This window comes from Plectropomus leopardus, chromosome 23, assembly GCF_008729295.1.
Source record: "Plectropomus leopardus isolate mb chromosome 23, YSFRI_Pleo_2.0, whole genome shotgun sequence".
Taxonomy (NCBI): Eukaryota; Metazoa; Chordata; class Actinopteri; order Perciformes; family Serranidae; genus Plectropomus; species Plectropomus leopardus.
The window spans coordinates 19,713,683-19,733,857 of record NC_056485.1 but is presented as its reverse complement, the minus strand read 5'-3'; the positions used below and the strand labels follow the sequence as shown (position 1 = coordinate 19,733,857).

The following is a 20,175-nucleotide window of genomic DNA, read 5'->3' as shown; positions in this document are numbered from 1 at the left end:
CCTGCACGGAAAAACAAAATATAAACAAATAGAAAGAGGAGAGACAGAGAGGCTGAAACAAAGAGGGGAAAGAATGTCAAGAGTCATGGTTATTTGAAGAATGTAGATAGCGTTAAGAGAAAAAATAGGGCCAAATTGCTTCAGTTACGGGAATCCGACCGACAACCCCCCTGGATACGACCGACTGCTGACCAGCTAATTTGAGAATCCCAACCACAGCACAGAGGGAGCGTGTGTGTGTGTGTGTGTGTGTGTGTGTGTGTGTGTGTGTGTGTGTGTGTGTGTGTGTGTGTGTGTGTGTGTGTGAGGACCAGCTCTGTTTGCATGACTGCGAGTATTTGGCAGCAACAGGAGGATGAATTTCTCCACTCATCTTCTTTTTGGACAGCGTGGCTGATCTCTCTACATGTGTGTCTGTGTCTGTGTCTGTGTGTGTGTGTGTGAGTGTGTGAGTGTGTGTGTGTGTGTGTGAGAGAGAGAGAAAAGGAAAGAGAAAGAAACTTAAAACAAAACGAAAAATGTTCCTTGGATGTGATCCCTTCTAAAAATAAGTGAACTGGTCAAAGATATCAAGGCATTATCCAAATATGAGGGGTGGTGTCTTCTTAGACCACTGATTCTCAACTTATGGCCCGCGGGCAAAATCTGGCCCCCTGGCCCCCCAAACATTTTCTAATTCACAATAAAAATAATGTGATTCTTAGTGTTTGTACTTTTTGTTTACATAAGGTGCCAGAATACATAAAATAGCATCAAAGCAGAGCTTGTTTATCCAAAAAAAAGGATCCTCTGCACCCCCTGACAGAGCTAAGCTCTTAATGTCCTAATATCCTTGAATTGTACTAAAATCCCCAAAATGTCTTATCATCCTAGATACAGCCTAAAAAAGAGAAATGTCCTAACCTTCTAGAAACGTCCCAAAACCCTAGAAATGTGCTTATATCTTAGAAATTTCCCTAAAATCCTAAAACATCCCCAAATCGGAGAAACGTCCTAAAATCTGAGAAACATCCTGAAATGAGGGAAATGTCCTAAAATCCTACAAAGGCTCTTCAATCAGAAAAATGTCAGAAAATCCTAGAAACATCCTGATATCCCGCGAAACGTCGTAAGACCCTTGAAATGTCCTTGAATGAGTGAAATGTTCTAAAATCTTAGATATATCTGAAAACCCCAGAAACATGTACGGCTCTGCCTCCTGTCATTTTGCAAAACTTGCTGCCAAGCAAAGCAAGTTGAGTATCCCTTCCTCAGACTCTGTGTCTGTGTGTGCATGTAGGAAGGTAAATCGAGGTACGAAGCCAATTCAGACACTGCACTTACTGGAATCGAGGCCACCTAAAAAGACAGAGGACACACACACTAACACACACACACACACACACACACACACTAACACACACTCAGCCTGTATTTGCCCTGAGCTCAAATTAAACACGGCTGTCTAGTAATCCTGTTATCATAGGCTGCGGTCACTCTATCTGTATCATTTACACTGTATGACAGCACACACTCATGCACACACACGCACACACACACACACACACACACACACATGCACACACACAGAGGGGAAGAGACAAAAAAAGAGAAACAAAGGCAGAAAGACGAGGAGAAAGAAAGAGAGGAAGTGGTAGAAATATATCTAAAATATGCTGATTGGCTGACTTTTATTTCCTAAAAATCAATTCCTGGGCCAAGAGCACATTCTGATATGTTTTTGTAGCTCTCATCCTTCCTTCTCCCTCAGCGTGCCTCCCAGTTTTTGTTGTCATTTTTCCGCCCGCGTCTGTATTTGCTCAGGGACAGAAAGTCAAAGCTGATTAGAATCACTTTGAAAATCAAATCAATTTTTACATTTTTTTTATTTTTTTGTAGCTCGGGGGGATGAGTCGGCTTCATGCAGTCACGGTTCACGTACTGGATGTCTGACAAGTCAACAAACTGGATTTCGTAACTCTCTGTCAGAAAATCAAACCGTCCTGTCAATGCAAATGAAATGATTGAATCACCGTTCAAAAAAAGAGAGATAACAGTACAAATTGGGAAAAGAAGCCCATCATGCACCTCAGAGACGTTACTTTTTTGGGACTCTGGCTCAAAAAGGGTCACCACTTGTTGAGGACTTAGGGTCAAAGTATTAAATGGCTATCAGAAATAATCCCTAATTATCAATTATGTTAAATAATATATAACATTAAATCACCTCATTAGGCACTGTTTTCAATAGGGGAGAAATGATAGCCGGCCAGTAAAATAAGTGTCGTAAAATACACTAAACTATCAATGTGGAACTCAATTTTGGAAATGCAATTAGATTAACAACTATAACCAAAATTACCGCGTCGATGGTGTATTCAGAATGTTTGAAAATCAGTCAGATACCCTTAAAACTTGATTAGTTGCCTTTTAATGCTTCTCTTTGTGCAGGAGATCAGTTGTAATACCTCTGAGATACGAGATTTTAAAAAGTCGCCCCTCTTAGGTCTTTAGGGTCTAGTTTTTTTAGCAGCCTGTGACAGGAAGTGCCCGTTGGTAATCCGAAATCTGAAACAGGCTTTCAGGTTCATCCACCTCCGTCCTCTTCTATCTGAGCTCAGGTTTTTCACTAAAACTCCCCCTGAAAAGCTGAATCAGATCCTGTGCTCCGGTGCGAAAACAAAGACTGCAGCGGCAGAGTTGGAGCTTTATATCCAAGTTAATGGCTTTTGGTTTTAAGATGTTTATGAGGACGAACCTCACTGTGAGAAGTAAATTGCGACCGTTTGAGTTTAGGTTTACACAAGCTTTATGTTGCCTTACAATATGATATACAGCATGTATTTATTTTCTCTCAAACTCCACCCATCCATCCACACATCCCTTTCCACATTTCCAGTAATTTGTAACTATATATATTATTCTTTATCCTCTGTGTTTGTGTGTGTGTGTGTGTGTGTGTGTGTGTGGGCTTGTGTTCCTGGAAGAGGTCAGCAGCTCACAGAAGTCATCCCCAGTCATTATAGTTTTGACCACTGCAGGGCCTTTGACCACTCTGTCACAGGTTGACCTATTAAATCTTCATACATCGAACTCCAACAACTCACGTAGCCATGTGACACTCGTCAAGTTTGTATTTCACGCGTAGAACAATAATTTACTGTGTCATCTTACTCATTATATTCATCTTCTACAGCAGATCCTAACACTGGCTGAACATAAGTTTGATTTAACTTTAAAAGGGAAAACGTCCAAAAAAACGAGAAATGTTCTGAAGTCCTGGAATCTTCCTAAAATCCTAGAAATGTTAAGAAAATCCTAGAAACATACTATAGTCCTCGAATGATATTAAAGTCCTTAAAAACGTCCTGAAATCCTAGTATTGTCCTAAAATCCTAAAACATCTTAAAATCTTTGAAATGTGCCAACATCCTAGAAATGTCCCAAAATGCTAGAAACATCCTAAAATCCGAAAAACATCCTAAGATCCTTGAAATGTGCCAAAATTCTAGAAATGTCAATAAATCCTAGAAATCCTGAGAAATGTCCTCACATCCTTGAATCATCCTAAAATCCTAGAAATGTCATTAATTCCTGGAAAAGTCCAAAAATCCTTGAAATGTCCCAAAGTCCTAGAAATGGCATAAAATCCTGGAAAAGTCTTAGAAACATCCTGCAATTCTGGCCATGTTAAAAAATCTTAGAAGCATCCTCAATTTCTAGAAATTGTCCTGCAATCTTAGAAACAACTTAAAATCCTAGAAATGACCTGAAATCCTTGAAATGTCTTAAAATCTGAGAAATGTCCCAAAACCATTGAGCTCCTCAAGTACAAACGTGTATTGGGGTTCTGCGCCTGGCGTCTGGCCTCCTGTCATTTTGCAAAAGTGGCCCCCAAACAAAGCAAGTGTCTCTGATCTGCAGTATCTGGTTACCAGTTAGAGAGTTTGGTAAAGATCAGGTAAACATAAAAAAAAATACAAAACCAAACCGCTAATCCGAACTGCGCTGTGATCGCCAGGACAAATCTGGTGTAAATCAGCTCAGTAATCCTCATGTGTGTCCCCTGCATGACTGCTGTTCATCGTCTTTATTCCTCTCATCTGTTTGCTGTTTCACTTTAACCATAAAAGCGGCGCCTCGCCATGAAATACTCGGCTCTTAAGGGCTACATCGCAGCGTGGGCACGTACGGACACAAACAGCCCCGTTTAAATCTGCACTGTGACCTTATCGCTTCACTTCTGCGCTGATCCCTCCAGGCTCCGGCTTTGAGAATTGTCATTTATTCATTTGAGTGGAAAGCTCATAAACTGAAAAACTTTCACGAGCCAAAGGAACCACTTCCAAAAGATTATTGAAGCTTATTGTGTAATTTCTAGAATAGCTAGTCAGCATTCCCACAGAGAACATTTGCTCAAAATCCAAGAAATGGCTAAAATTCTGATATCACTTTGCTAATAAGGATTCCCTCCTTTCCTCTCCTCCCTCCGTCGTTTGGGTTATGTTCAGGGTGAGCAGGGTTGTATTGGCGTCGCGGGAATTCAGCTGGCCACTATGAAACTTAATTAGTAAAGCCCAAAACCCACAGGAGTCAGGTTTCCTACCATTAGCTAAGTCCTTTTCATTCTTTTCCTTCTTTTTAATTCTCTCTCCTTCCTCTCTGAATCCCGAGTTCTCTACCTCTGTCGTGTATTTTATGTCCATCTGAACACGAGCATGACAGAAATATGACTGAAAAGCCATCGAAAACAATTGAATAATGAAGAAAACCTCAGATACATTTTCCCTTAAGTGGCGATGTGGAAAACAGACTTTGATGTAAGGTTTCCAGTAAAGCAAAGAAAGCAAAGCATGACCACAAATATCAATATTTCGTTTTTCAAAGAGAAATCTGGATACATAGATCATATTAGTCCAATTGATTAACCTTTTAAAAAATGGACAAATCTGCTGAATTTTCTTCCAAAAACATGGTTTGAAGGCAATGAGCAACTTTAGAAGCAATTAGCCAAAAAATTAGCAAGAAAATAAGAAAAAAATATAATAAAATTACCTGAAAATTACTTTAAAAACAACATCAACAACAAATAAAATGGAGTAGTAAAAAAAAAATCAAATGAATAATTAATGGTATAGCCTGTGATAGCCAATTTACGGCCTGTAGGCAAAATCTGGACCCTGACAGCCCCCCCAACTGTCTTCTAATAAACAATACAAATACGTAAAACAACGTCGAAATAGAGCTACTTTATCAAAACATGTGACAGTGGAGGACCCCCGCACCCTGGACAAAGGACCTAGCTAAGACCCTGATGTCCTCAACTCCGCCAAACGTCTTAAAAACGGAAAAATGTCCTATAATCCTAAAAGTGTCTGAAAATTGTTGAAACGTTTAAAATCTTAGAAACATCCTCAAATCTAGAAAATGTCTTATAATCCTAATCATATCCTTAAGAAACATCATTAAATCCTGGAATTATCCTAAAGTTATGGAAACATCCTTAAATCCTAGAAATGTCCTAAAATCCTGTAAACATGTTTGGGGCTGCGACTGGCCCCAGAGCGGGTTAAATATTATATCATATTATATTATTTAATTAAAGCACAGCAGGTTATCTGTTCCTTCATGTAGAGAAAAATTATAACATCTGAACAAATTAATTTTCTCAAGAACTTTAGTCAAGATGATTTTTATGCTTTTCTGACAATTTTTTCCTACTTGAATAAAAGGTGAACCTCAGTAATTTACCTACGTGAAATATTTCAGTCCTCAAGCCAAAGCTGCAGGTCAGAGCGAGTTCAACGGTTAAACCGGAGCCAGAGGAGATCCCAAAACCACAGCTATGAGTGTGTTCGTGTGTGTGTGTGTGTGTGTGTGTGTGTGTGTGTGTGTGTGTGTGCAGCTGCCACTTTTCCTTGTGTAACATATAGTCACTGTGATGCATTCAGTGTCCCGTAGGAATGCGCGTCTCTGATCTGTTTGTCTGTGTGGGACATTTGTTAAAGTTCAGATGGTAACGTTGACATCGTGATTACAGACTGTAGAGTAAACACACACACACACACACACACACTCACTTCATCTCTCTATTCCCCTCATTCAGTAAAATAACGCTTCTATTTTTTTGCAGATGCACACGTATGCAGACACACACACACACACACACACACACACACACACACACACGGTGCTGAGTGATAAATCTGTGGTTGTCTATGAATAGCCAGCTGAATAGCAGAGCTGACCAAAAGCCTGCAGCATCCTCGGCCCACAGCGAACATAAAGCCTGTGTGTTTTCCTTGAGCGCAGTGATGCAGATGTTGGCCAAAAGTCACCTCCAGCGAAACGCAGAGAGACAGCCACGTGTGTGAGTGTGTGTGTGGGTCAGAGACAAAAAAAAAGGCATTTTATCTTTGTGTGTGTGTGTGTGTGTGTGTGTGTGTGTGTGTGTGTGTTACGGTAACGGTAGCCAGCCACAGGTCCTGCAGAGTTCACCAACAAAGACCTCATCATCATTATAATCATGTTGTTTGTCAACGTTCCTCCGTGGGTGTGTATGTACTTATGCTGTCATGGGATTGGCTGGTGCGAGTGTGTGTGTGTGTGTTTTTTCCTTGAAGTGATACAGATGTTGGCCAAAAGTTACTGGTTTACCTCTGCTGCAGCGAGCCGTGTATGCGTGTGCATGTGTGCATGCGTGTGTGCGTGCGTGCGTGCATGCGCGTGTGCGTGTGCATGCGTGCGTGTGTGTGTGTGTGTGTGTGTGTGCCTGAATACATTAGAGTCTGTTGGAAATGTCTTGAGTGCAGGTGTATGTGTGTTTAGGAAAGATGGTGTGTACAGGACAATGAAAAGTGTGATTTTAAATGTGTATATGCTTTGGAAAGGTTAAATGAGTGTGTGTGTGTGTGTGTGTGTGTGTGTGTGTGTGTGTGTGTGTGTGAGAGAGAGAGAAAGAGAAGGATGTGGAAAAAGTAAGACGGAGTAACGGAAAATGAGCCCTGAGAAAGCGTGTGACAGAGGTTGTGTACAGTACTGTTACTGATTGCATTTTATTTGCTCTGAGTGTGTGTGTGTGTGTGTGTGTGTGTGTGTGTGTGTGTGTGTGTGTGTGTGCGCGTGAGTGCATGTGCGTAATGTTAATATAGTATCATACTGTGTTTAACCCTTTGAAACTTGAGCAAATTGACTTCATTTCTTTCAAACACCCAGGAAGAGGGCGATGAGCAATTTAACCACAAATGGCCGTTAAAGAGGCAATAAATAAACTAACACACACACTGTCATACCGCTCTGCACACAAAATTCACTTTTCAAAGTCAAGCTTTATGAAATATTATACATTAATATTATTTTCCACTTTCATTGAGTTCTTTTTTTTAACCAACATCAATCCTAATCATAAATTTCAATATTCATTAATTCAGAATCAGAAATACAAGCAAGTAGAAATGAGCACCAACATATTTAAGATATAAGAATATGAAATAGAAATATAGTAAGAGCAGACATTTGGCGCAGTATATAAATATTTAAAATAGCGTAAGTAATAATCTAAAGAATTTTAACCCTTTTACTGCCATTTTTTTTGTCATGTTGCCACTATGTTTTCAGATTAAAAATGCACAAATGTGAATTATTTTCAATATACGACATGCAAAAAAGCTTTTTTTTGACTATCACAGTCTGGAATATGTCAAAGATTTGCAGAAACATTGATAGTGACAGTGCACCTGCTGGAAAAAACGTGTTTTCTTCATATGCCAAATATGGTCAAAATTACATCATCATCTGGAGAATACTAAAAATTACAAATTTCAAAACAAAAGCCCAGAATGACACCCAGAAATAATACAGTGTATGTTTTTTTATGCTTTGATGGCTGTGGGATCAAAAATAGCAGTTTGAATGGGTTTCAGTGGTGCATTTTCTGACCTTAACAGAATAGATGTAATAATTTCGGTAATTTCTTATCGTAGGAGCTGAGCTGGAAATTCTAAGATTAAACCAAAATACACAATCTTGCCAAAATGTATGCCCTATGCATGAAGCCAAAATTATCAAAAAAATGAAGGATAAAAAGCACAAACAGTCCCTGAAGGTTAAGAACTCACCCAGTCTTGCCACGGCTGAAACGCCTGGCTGCTGAGTCCCTTCAATTTTAACATGTTAGCGCGCATCACTGTAGCATCTGGTAACCTTTGGCTGTCCTTTGTGAGTGAGTCGGAGAATCCAAGTCACTGAGAAGAGAAACAGAAAGAAACATCTTCATTTTCTATCTAATAGCTGTCTGCGAGCCGGCCAGCTCCGGCTCCATCTAAACATTATCCAACTTCACGCTGTTTGTTCCTACTCTTGGCTGTTATTTCAGCCCTAATGAACGCTAGCATGTGTTAAGCTTTCGGTTAAGTCACACGGGAGTTATTTTAAGTGTGTGTGTGTGTGTGTGTATTTATCCCTGCTGCAGTCATTTGCACTGCATGTAACCTCTGTCTGCCTGTATCTAGCTGTTATTTCAGCTTGTTTTGGCCTAAGTGGAGCTAACCTTTGACTAATGTTGTGTCTTGACAAATGGGACCTGGTCAGCTTCTGACCTCCAAAATACAGGGACAGTGTAGAGCTATGGTTACTCCTGGCGTTTTAAAGATCTGATTCTGCAGATTGGATTTTATGTGATCGCGGTGCTGTGCGTCCAGACTTGGCCTGAGGGCGGCTTCTGCGGCTTCGCTGATATAAATCTCTGTCCACACCGGAGAGACATCAGGCTCAGAGGTGCAACCGCAAATCACATGAGCAGTCGCTAAAGTGCTCCATCAAAACCGTTCTGTTGGTCAAAAAGGCATTTATCACACAAGCTTCAAGGTTCAAGGTTAATTTTATTGTCATTCTGTACACATCGACACAGAAGACAACTTAGAAGGTTTATTTTTTCGCTGACCACTCATCCGTGTGGCGTTCCCGACAGATCACCTGTCAGTCAAACATGCCACTAAAGTTTGGCGTCCAATCAAACTGACAACCTTAGCTGAACTCCATTTGTTCAGAAGTAATTTTGATTGATTTCAGCTGGACTGAAAGGGTGCATTCGATAAAATCTTGGGTTGTTGGGAAGAAAAGGGAATTCTGCAATCGGATTTATCCCGTTTTGATCTGGATCAAACCTCCAGCATGTGTCGTTTATTACCTTTTTAGTAAGATCTGGATCCTTGTGATCCAAAAAATACTGAAGAGTTATCCTGATCCCAGCAGGAAGGTGGATTTCAGCATCAAAGTGCAATATATATTTTAAGTTGGTCAAATATATTAACATTTATTTATATTTTGCAGTGATGAAGTCAATAAAGTCAAAGACATTTAGTACAGTTTCATGAAACAAAATAATCTTGTCCCCGTTAGAAAATCCCCCAAATAGCTTTTAATATCAAAGAAAAATTACTTAATTTTAAATTCCAGTTTAATTTTATGTTCGTTGAAGTGAAACAGTCAAAAGTACTTTCACACAATTGCGATGACACTTGACTTAAACCCACTCTGGCTTTTCTACTTGTTCTTACGTAGTAGTCGTGATGCGTGATCTCGTTTAGGGCGCCTGTTAACCGAACTGGGTAACCTTCAAAAGTCTGTGTCTGGATCCAGGTCCAATCCAGTGTTGCTTTGAAAAACTGGCACAAAATTAAGATGGATTAGCTGAACCTGAATAGCAAAACCAGATAAATGAATAATTAACATTTTTTATATTCTGCTGGTGAACTTGGACTTTCTGTAGACCTTTTAACAGCTGCCATTAGCACAGTTTGCCACAGTTTATTTCCCTGGGAAAACCCTCCCCACACTTAACCCAGAACAAGAGAGTCAGGATATGCGTTGGATATACCGCCACTCAGAGTATAGACTTTTCAGTCTATAAAATTTAATAGAACACGGGTCTGCTGTAACTGAATAATGAAATAGCGCCGTAAATTTGTAAAAACGTATATAGTAGACGGAGGCAGAGCACAATAAAGTAGAACAGAACAGAGCAAGCACGCACTGACCCTTGAATGTCCTCTTTAGGCAGATGGACAAATCATTAGAGAGAGTTTTTCATTGCTGCCTATTAGCCTGCCAATAGTTTCCTTTCAACTGCAGCCAATGGTTTAAACTTTCAAAGGTACCAAAATATTAGTATGTTGAATTTATATTTGTCAATAACAAGAACTATAGCCCAAACCGCAGTTAAACCCCGAGGTGACAAATCAAACCAAACATATCAAGTGTAGGAATTTGGGTTTCTGTGGCATGTGTCACTCTAACCCTCCCCTGGCCTCTGGCTCAGATGGACGAGTCATCAGAGACATGGAGACATCCTCATATCTATATTTTATAGCCGTCTTCTGTCCTGCCAATAGTTTCATCTCAACTTAAGCCAGCGTCCTACTGTGTCTTCTGGATGCTCCCCAGCAGCATGGTTTCCACCGCAGGGCCAAACCAGTCCTAACCAGGGCTTAGCTACTTACCATTTATCCCAAGCTGCTCCCCTCAAAACAACATTTCTGGGATTCTCTGCGCTTCTGTTTGCCAAGGCGGACATGTTTGCCAGTTTGGCTGCAGCTTTAAAGGATTGATAGTAGAGAATATGCTACACGGTCTGCGTTCTGCCATTACAGCATGTCTCTGACTTGTCTGGCAATGATTAGACTGGATTTTATCAGATCATCAAATGGCTGCTCTAATTTTCTAATAAAATCAGGCTAGTGTTGTTTTTCTTTAGTTTCTCTGCTTTATTATTTTATGACAAAAAAAGAAGCAACTACACAAAACAAGGAATTAAGTAGTTTCCATAACTGTGCAACAGCGTTTGAAACATCACAAATCCGTGTACAAGGTTCGCACGGTCGTAAAAAACCTGTAAAAGTCACGGAATATGCAACGTTTTGGAAAACATAATATACCCTGAAAGTGTTTTTTTAGAAACCTGGATTATAATCATAATGTTTTCAAGGACCATCAAAAAAAGAAAAAGTTTCTGGCTGACATAAAGGATGTAGTTTTTGTTGAATTTTAAAGATTACCAGAATAAAATTACCAACATTTTTTAGAGGAAAAAGAAAATATTTTCTTTAAATATTTCTTAAAAAAGATTAAAGAACACAAAATCAGCTTGAATTTTTTTTTAAAACAAGGCCAAAAAAAAAAAATCACATTTAAAAGTTTTTTTTCTTTAAAATTGCCCCAAAAAATTTTAAAGAAAATGACAAATTTACTTTTTTTTCTTTTATTGTCTTTAAGGCAAGTTTTCTCAAAAAAATGGCAGTAAAATATATACAACATACAGCCATAAAAATTTGCATGAACCCTGTATGTAGCTTTAATGCATTTTTAAAGTCTCCTGTTAAAGCCTGAAATAGCTGCTTGTCAAATGGCATCAGCGTCTTCCCTCTGCATGGTGAGTCGGTTGGCAGGTGTAGTTTTGGCAGAAAGGAGATGAAACGGCTCATAACAAGGTCTGTGGATTATCTTGAGTTACGGGGTCATGATTTGGAAAGAGACATTGCTATTGAGTTTATTTTTTGGCACTTTAAGTATCACAAGCTGAGTGCCATCTATTTCTATTATATTGGAGAAAAGGCAGACATCTCTACGGCCGATATCTCCAACACTCAGTAGCTCAAACAAAAATAATCTCGAGTGATAAATAGCACAATAGGTGAACTGTCCCTCAAAGAGTGAGTCCATTTTCAAAGTAAATTCCTGCAAAGTGTAGCAACAACAAAACCTAATAACCTCAATCAAACAGCATAATTGTAATGACACCAGTTACCTTAACAGGAAACCAGCAGAGCGATCCACAGCAATTTCATCTCTGAACAAATGGACGTCTTGAAACTGGCAACAGGTGTAAGAGCTTAGAGGAAAAACATATGTTCACAGATCTGGACCTTCGATCACAACAGGTGCAAGAGCTTACCGGTCTATAGCTACCATAAAAAGGTCACTTCAGGTATTTCAGAGACTTCACCAAGAACGTAGCGCCAACGTTTCTAATTGTGTTGTCAGTGGAAAGTGGCGTGTGCAATCACGCCCGGAGGCTGACCAGAGTCATGTTCAGCTCTGCCAGAGTGTTTTTCACAGAGCAGTTATTTAGCTCATCTTCTATTAACACAAAGAGGCAGCACACATCGCCGCTGACGGATGATACGCAGTACGATGTGTCACTTTTGGTTTGATGCACATAAAATCTCTAGAAAGCAGCAGTTTCATCACATATGCTCCATTGAATCAGCACATAGTGGCAACTAAACCTTTATCACTCACTCTGTACTGTAGTGATACTCAATTTACAGCCAAAAAAAGCCCCTGCAAGGGTACCTGGTGGCCCCCCCAACCATGTGTTAATTCACAATAAAAATAAAGTAAGTCACACTGGGAAGTGTTTTTGTACCTTTAGTATACATAAAGTCTCATAGTGCGTAATAATCATCAAAATAGAGCTTGTTTATCAAAAAAGTGCCAGTGGAGGATCACATGCTGCCCCATACAAAGGTTCCTGCTAAAGCCTTTATGTCCTAAAATCCTAGAAACATCCTGAAATTCAAGAAATGTTGTACAATCTGAGAAATCCTAAAATCTTAGAAATGTGTTAAACTCCTAGAAATATCCTAAAATCCTACAAACATCCTCAAATGCAAGAGATGTGCTAAAAATCCTGAATTCGTCCTTAAAATGTAAGAAATGTACTAAAGAGTTTCCTAAATCCTACAATTCTAGAAAAATGTATGGGGCCACTGTGACTGGCCCCTGGCCTCCTGCCATTTTGCAAAAGTGGCCCCCAAAGCAAAGCAAGTTCAGTATCACTTTGATCGGTGCATTTTACATTAACTGGATTGTAAATCAGCAAAGTCCCAGCAGTCGATCTGAACCTCAAAGATTTTTTTCAAGGAAAGTAAAAACAGATAACAGCATAACAGCAAAAGTCATATTTTTTGTCTCTATTGTTTTTTCTTAGAATTGTTGACGATGTTGCACAAGAAACACAACTGATTCCAGGCCTGGACACAGAATTGTACATATCGAGTGTCAATTGTTGATCTGCTGCATTTAATCACCAAAGTTGCCCTGAAGGGGCAAATGTAACTCTGCAAGCCGACATTTCAAAGTTTGAACGGCCAGCTGGCTTTTTCTGCCAATCAGTTTGGCTTTCGTTCAGTCGCTGCCCCCCTTCAGGCGCTCATCCTCTGTGCTCAGAAATAATTCCTTTAAGTATCCAAACCCATCTGCAAACGTTGGGACGGCGCATGACGCTTTGACCTGAAACGTTTCGGCGCCCTGGTCACTTCCTGGTTTGGAGTCTTCTCCCTGCCCGCTGGATGACACTACTTTTGGACTGCGACACCATCACAACCAATCAGCGACTGGAACGGGATCAGAAAGCCAATCAATTACTGGAACGTATAGGCCCCCATTATCGGGCCTAGCCAATCACATATTTGGCACGACGTCGTCGTCTGTATCGCTGTCTTGTGTACTTCTCCCTCTCTCATTTCCTATCTGTCTTCCTCGACGTTGGCCTCTCTCTCATCTCCTCCTTTCATCAGTGTTTATCTTTTCGTCTTCTGGAAGAAACAGAGGACGAAATACCTGCGAAGAAAGAAAAGCAAGAGATAGATGAGAAGATATAAGGACAAGTGTTCCTCTCGCCTTTGGCTGACCCTCCAGGATTCCAGCTCGGGAGTTTAAAGACACGACGGGACCGTTACAGCAGCCTCTTCCTCTGCACTGATGTCACTGGAGAGGAACAGTCTCCCTCCTCTTTAAACATTTCAGCGCGACACACAAACAGACTGATGTACACTTGTACTCTAAACACCCACTGCAGACCCACATCACCTTTCCTGCTTCCTCCGTCTCTGTTAGTGTCTCTTGATCCGTCTTGTCTCGAGATTGTTTACAGGCCAAACAGAGGTCACTAAAGCCAGCAGATTTTCATTTTTTTTTACATCTACGGGTTCAGATATAAGACTGGTGTTTTTTGCACCTCAAAATAAAGGTGAAATTATCCGTGCAATACAGTATTTTACAATCACTACATATATAAAACATTCTGCAACTAATAGTTTTAAAAGCCCGAGTCATAACGACGAAGCCTGTCAGTAAAATAATATTTCTCTTCAGGTTAATAATTATAAAACACAGCTAAAGTATCATTCTGTAATAAACTTTACTTTTTATCTCAAGGGTGCCTAGAGGGAATTCTTTAAAATTTGGCACAAACGTCCACTTGGACTCAAGAATTAGCTGATTTGATTTTGCTGGTCATAGGTCAAAGATCAAGGTCAGTGTGACCCTGTGAACACAACATCCCAAGAAGGCCTTGAGAGAATTTCTTCATATTTGGCACAAACATCCATTTGGACTCAGTGATAAACTGTTTAGATTTGGTGGTCGAAGGTCAAGGTCACTATGACCTCATTTATAGTGATATCTCAAGAACACCTGAAAAGATTGTTTTAATATTATCACAAACGTTCACCTGGACTGATTAGATTTTGAAAATTAGAAGAAAAAAAAAAAGTTTTAAAAAGCAGGGGAAGATTAGTAAAAAATATCCAAATAATAGGGAAAAAAAGAAAAACAAATCAATAAAATATATTTTTAAAAGAAATTTCAGGTCATTTTTGTGTTTTTATATTTATTTGGTGTGCCTTTTTTTCTGGGGATTTTCTTGTAATATTTTTATATGTTTTCTGTTTTTGGTTTTTTGCTAATTTCTGGGCTATGTCTTCTTTAGTTGCTTGTTGTCTTCTCCCCGCGTTTTTGAAAGAAATCAAACCAGTTTCTCAGTTGTTTAAGGGTTAAAGCACCTGTATCTTCTGTTATTAAAAGTTCTGTAGGCACAAACCATATCAGCAGACTTGCAAACTTAAAACCGGGGAAACTGATGCTTATTCAGGTTTTAGCTGTCGTCGTGTTTTTGAAGTAGCGCAGGAGCCCTTCAGGGTTTGAGCCGCCTCCTTCCACCGAAGCAGGATGAATGACACTATTACACTGCAAAATGACGGCGCAGGAGGGCAGCCAAAAGTCAGATGTCTTTGTTTACTTTGTGTTTATACAGTGACGAGTCACCGCGCCTCGCAGCCAGCCCGTAGCAGACCTGTAATCTGCAGCGTGTCACACACACACCCACACATACAGAAAAACACGTATGCTATGCAACACACACGCAAATGGTCACTAACATGAAACACACACTGAGTCAAATGTGCGGTCTAACCCCGGATTCACCCCATTCCCATCCCATAATAAACATGACAGAGTAACAATTGTGCTGTCATGGTAACAAGGCAAACCTGAGGTCTGGTACCAGGATGTTTAGCTGTGGTTCCGATGACCACAGCATTGCTCACTTCAGAGTGTGTGTGTGTGTGTGTGTGTGTGTGTGTGTGTGTGTGTGCGCGTGTGTGCGTGTGTGTTCACGAGCTCAGAATGAAATCAGGCGCAGTGGACTGAGTGACTAAAGTGAAGTTTACATGTTCGTGTTTGTGTTTGACAGAGTCATGGCTTGTTCATTTCACCGGTAGAGTACACAGCAAGACAAGGAAATAATAAACACTTCCAGAGAGCGAAGCGATGCGGACCGAGACGTGACTCCGTTTTACATCTTTTCAACATCTTGCAGGAACCTTTTGTTAATTAAAAACACAAAAACAGATGAAAAATGCAATTGAGATTTTTTTTTTCTTTAATTTGAGCAATAATCTGGTCCTGATCAACAATCGTGTTCCCAAAAAGTGTTCAGATAGCCTCGAAAACCAGAGATAACAAAGAAAATTCAAAGGAGCCCTAAAGACGTATCGTAGGTGTATTGGTGGTCAGCTAAATAACCAAATACAAAATGTAGGAATTGTTAGAAGAAAAACACTTTAAGGCTAAGTAGAACAAATGTAGCTCAAATTAACGCCACATGGTTGTTTGCCGCCACGCACGAGTCAAGTTACACTAACAGGTTACATTTATTGTATTTTACTGCTCTGTTTCACTTACTAATTGTTATTATTTATTCTAATTACTAGTTATTTTGTGCGCGTGTGTGCATTGGCAGATATGTATATATAAGTATGCATACATATATGTATGCCTTTATGTGTATATGTAGGTGTTCTTGAGATATTGCGTTCACGAGAATGGGGTTGACGTACGTAAAGACGGGGACGGACCAACGAATGAAACCATACCGTCTCCAGGGTCGGCTATTGCCGGCATGGAGCCATAAAAACGTTTAGTTTTTTAAGTGAATTAACAGAGGTAATGAGCACAAGCAATGCAGATTACAGGAAATTTTGTATTTTTGCATTCTGCAAATATTGTACAGCTCCTTTAATCAGACAGTTTCATATTAAATTTGGAGTCAGAGTGTCTGCATCCTCGAGTCCTTGAAACTTGCTTAAACCCTTGCACAGTGTAATCTAATAATTTAATCATTGTCTTGCTATGTTCAAATAACAAAAAAATGGTTTACTTGCTTTTTAAAAGTGCAAAATGGAAACTCCTCGGCTCTGCAGACTGTGTGGTGATGTTCATTACAGTTGTTGACATTTATTATTGGTTATTGAGTGCCCCTTTTCTGAGAGAGCAGTATCTTTTATTAGCCTGTATGGAACATTATTCATTTGTCAGGTTGTTAAAGTGCATAATCATATTGCTGGGCCACTGCAGTGCGTGGGCTCGTTTAATAAGTGCAAGCTAGTTTTCTGGTTTTTATTGGTCTGTGCGGAGTGTAAGCAATTGTCAGGTTGGTAAAGAGGCAGAAAAACATATTCCAGTTTGCGGTTACAGATTATTAGTAATGATAGAAGCAGTTGTTATGAACTACAGAACAGCACTTCTGATGCCGTCGGGTTTTGGCTGAAGTCATGTGTCTGCGGCTGTGATTTGGACGTGGAGTGAGTGAACCCCACATCCCTCCTTCAGTCCTCGCACTCCTTCACCTATCACGCCATCTCGTCATCTCGTTTTTCTCTGACTCACCCCATCTTTTCTTCTTTTTAATTTTACTCTGCTCTGTCTACAATGAGAGACATTATTTTGCAACCATTACGAAAGCTTTGGTCGGTAGTTTTCATTAGGTCTCAATAATGCCCTTCGGTTCTGACACAAATGTCCACTTTTTCGCAAAACTTTTTCTTTTTTTTTTAAGATAGTGATTTTTTTTTTCCTTTAAATTTTTTCGGGATTTTCAAGAAACTTTAGGTTTTTTTTTTTCTATGAAGCTGATATGCAATTTTATTTTCTGTAAAAATCCTTGCTGATTCTTTAAAACTTTTTTTCTTTTAATGTTTTTGGTGATTTTTCCCAAAAAAGTCAATATTTTACCTGCTTTGGGGGGGAATTTTTTTTTTCCTTTTCATTTTGTCTCAAAACTTTTTTTTGCATTTCAAATTTGGCACAAACATCACTTGGACTCAATGCTAAACTGATTAGATTTAGATTGTCAAAGGTCCCTGTAACCTTTCATTCATCTCATTCTTGTAAACATGATATCTCAAGAATACCACGAGGGGATTTCTTGAAATTTGGCACAAACATCCACTTGAACTTATTAAAATATGGTGATCGAATGTCAAAGGTCAAGATCAAGAATTTGAACTGTAATTATGACAAAAATTCCCACAAATGTCTTATAGGAATATAGTGATGAAGTAAGGATATTAACTTCAAATTTAGTGCCTTGAGGATTTTTTTTTTTAATTTAGCACAAATGTCCATTTGGATTCAACAATGATTTTGGTTTAAAGGTCACTGTGACCTTGGATTTGTCTTATTATGGTGAAAGTAATAACTCAAGAGTGCCTTGAGGGAATTTCTTCAAATTTGGCACAAATGCAGACTTTGACCGATGGTGAAAACATCACTTTTTTCACATTGATTCCTCCTCCAATCTCTCCATTTATTCCTTCCTTCACTTCTTTTTTCCGTGATCATCTCTAATGTTTTCCTCTTTTTTGGTGCTGACCTCTTTATTTTTGTCGTCTCATTTTCCTGTTTATGCCCTCGTCCTCTGTTCCTCTCTACTTTCTTTCCATCCCTCTTCCTTGCTGTTACCTAATTTCACCTCCATCTATTCCTCCGTCTCTCCTCGACCTCTGACCATCAGCCCATCAGCCCATCAGCCCAGACAGACCACAGACATCATTAGCGACATTCATGGAAATCCGTCTCGGAAAAATAACACGCGGCGGTTCCAACTGTCCTCAGCAGACCCGTTAAATCACACAATTCTTGAATTTTTCAGTTTCTGGTATTCCGTCTGTCAACATGACGTGTTATTTCCTGACAGGGAACATGACGAAATTGACAGATTTTTCCAAAACAGGTTGGAGAGGAAGCCTTCTGTGGTCGTAGCGTTGGAGGGCATTGGCGCGGAGGGTCAGTGTGTCACGTAGTCAAGACAAAAACACTGATGTGGTGACTTTGTGGGTTCTTGAGTCAGTGAGGAATGTGTAAGAGCGGTCAAAAACAGAGACATAAACCTTCTATCTGCCAGTCAGCTGGCAGTTCAGTGTGTCGCCCACAATGAATAAAAAAACAACCTTATGACAAAAACAAAAGCTCTCTTTCAAAGTAATTTACTGTATAAAAAAGTACCCGATTCATTTGTTTAAACTACACACTCTAATTAACTTTGAAAAACGGTGAATGTTTGGACATAGAAAATGTTTGCGTGGCACATCAAAGATCTCTATAATGATGTTGCTAATGTTCCCTGAGAGTTATTTCTGGAACATTATTATGATTGTATTATGAGCTTGTTTCTCTCGTGTATTAGCATTAGCATTGCATTGAAGTTACAGAGCTCAGCATCTGTTTCTCTTAAAGATAAATGTGCAGTTTTTGAAAAAAAAAAAAAAAAAAAAGGTTTTAAAAGGATAATTAGAGGATGCTGGAAATGCCTTCAGAAGTAATGTTTTCTTTGGGGGAAAAAATGGTGATATTGTTTTTCTTTTATATATTTTTTTCCTTTCATTTCTTTTTAAAACTTGTGGCACTGTGGATTTTTTTTCATGAAAACCATTTTTGCATTTTGTTTTTCTTTGTTTTTTCTTTTTTTTTACTTTTTGGCATTGTCTTCTTTTTAAAACGATTTGTGATATGTTTTCCTTCAAAGTTTTATGGTGATTTTTTTAAAACTTTAAACGTATTTATTATTATTATTATTTTCCCTTTAAAATGTTTGATGATGTTTTTTTCTTTAGTTTTTTGGGGGTTAATTTTAAAAATGAATTGGAAAAATTGGGGCTTTTTTCATTAAAAAAAGTTTTACAGAATTTTTTTTTTTTTTTTTAAAGAAAACATGCCTTCCAACATGTGGACCCATCACAATGAAAATACCAAAATTACATTTTTTATTATAGCCAGAAACTGCAGCAATCCTTGAACACCTTGAGCCCATCATGTGGGACAAAAAGTATTTGTAGCTTTGGGGAGGCTCAAAAAAAATTTTTTTTTTTAAATCAAAGAGCAACCCCCCTCTTCTGATTAATAAAGAGCAGTCCCTTAGGCCTGATCTGGGGCTGTTTCTCATTCAGGACTAAATCCTGGGACATTCAGGCCTAATAATGCCACTGCTGTTGTACCCTTTTTTAATTAAAATTTGTACATCTTTTTCTTTTTCTTTTTTTTCTCCAGGCATCGTCCATGAACCTGACAGGACAAAGATGTTGCCTGTCTGGCCCTCAACCCCCGAGAAGCTCTTTCAAAGGTCAGAAACATTTTCATCTTGCTATGGTTGTGACTTTGATTTGCTCCCTCTAAAAACTAAACCAGAGGAGCAGGGCGAAGGTGGAAGTGTTCCCGCATGGTTACAGAGGCAACCATCAGACGTACTGGGCTTACACACTCATTGCACCACTGGTATGTGCTGGTGGCTGACACACACACATAGAATAATAAGCATGGCCAAACCTTCTCTGATTCACCGTCCCCTCCCTTCCTGGTGTATTACCCGCTGTCACTCATCGTCAGACCGTCGGTACTGAAGCCCGTCCAGGATAAGCAAGCGTCGGCCCATTCTGTCCTCGCCTCGCTGTACAAAAGTAACTGCTCTTTGTTAGTGTACGAACTTTGGCTGGAAGGAGGAGTATAACAAACAGTCAAAGGAGCTGCGATATGAGTTATGACCGTAGTGAATCATACCTTTTTACTGCTTAAATACTGCAT

General features: G+C 39.3%; 1 long non-coding RNA gene across 1 annotated transcript in view; it reads left to right on the top strand.

Moving 5' to 3' along the window:
* LOC121961985 overlaps window positions 1-20,175 on the top strand; it is a 110,203-nt gene that overhangs the window by 23,397 nt on the left and 66,631 nt on the right. Inside the window, exon 2 of the long non-coding RNA XR_006107104.1 lies at window positions 19,645-19,717. This is a non-coding gene — a long non-coding RNA (uncharacterized LOC121961985). The remainder of the gene's footprint in view (window positions 1-19,644; window positions 19,718-20,175) is intronic.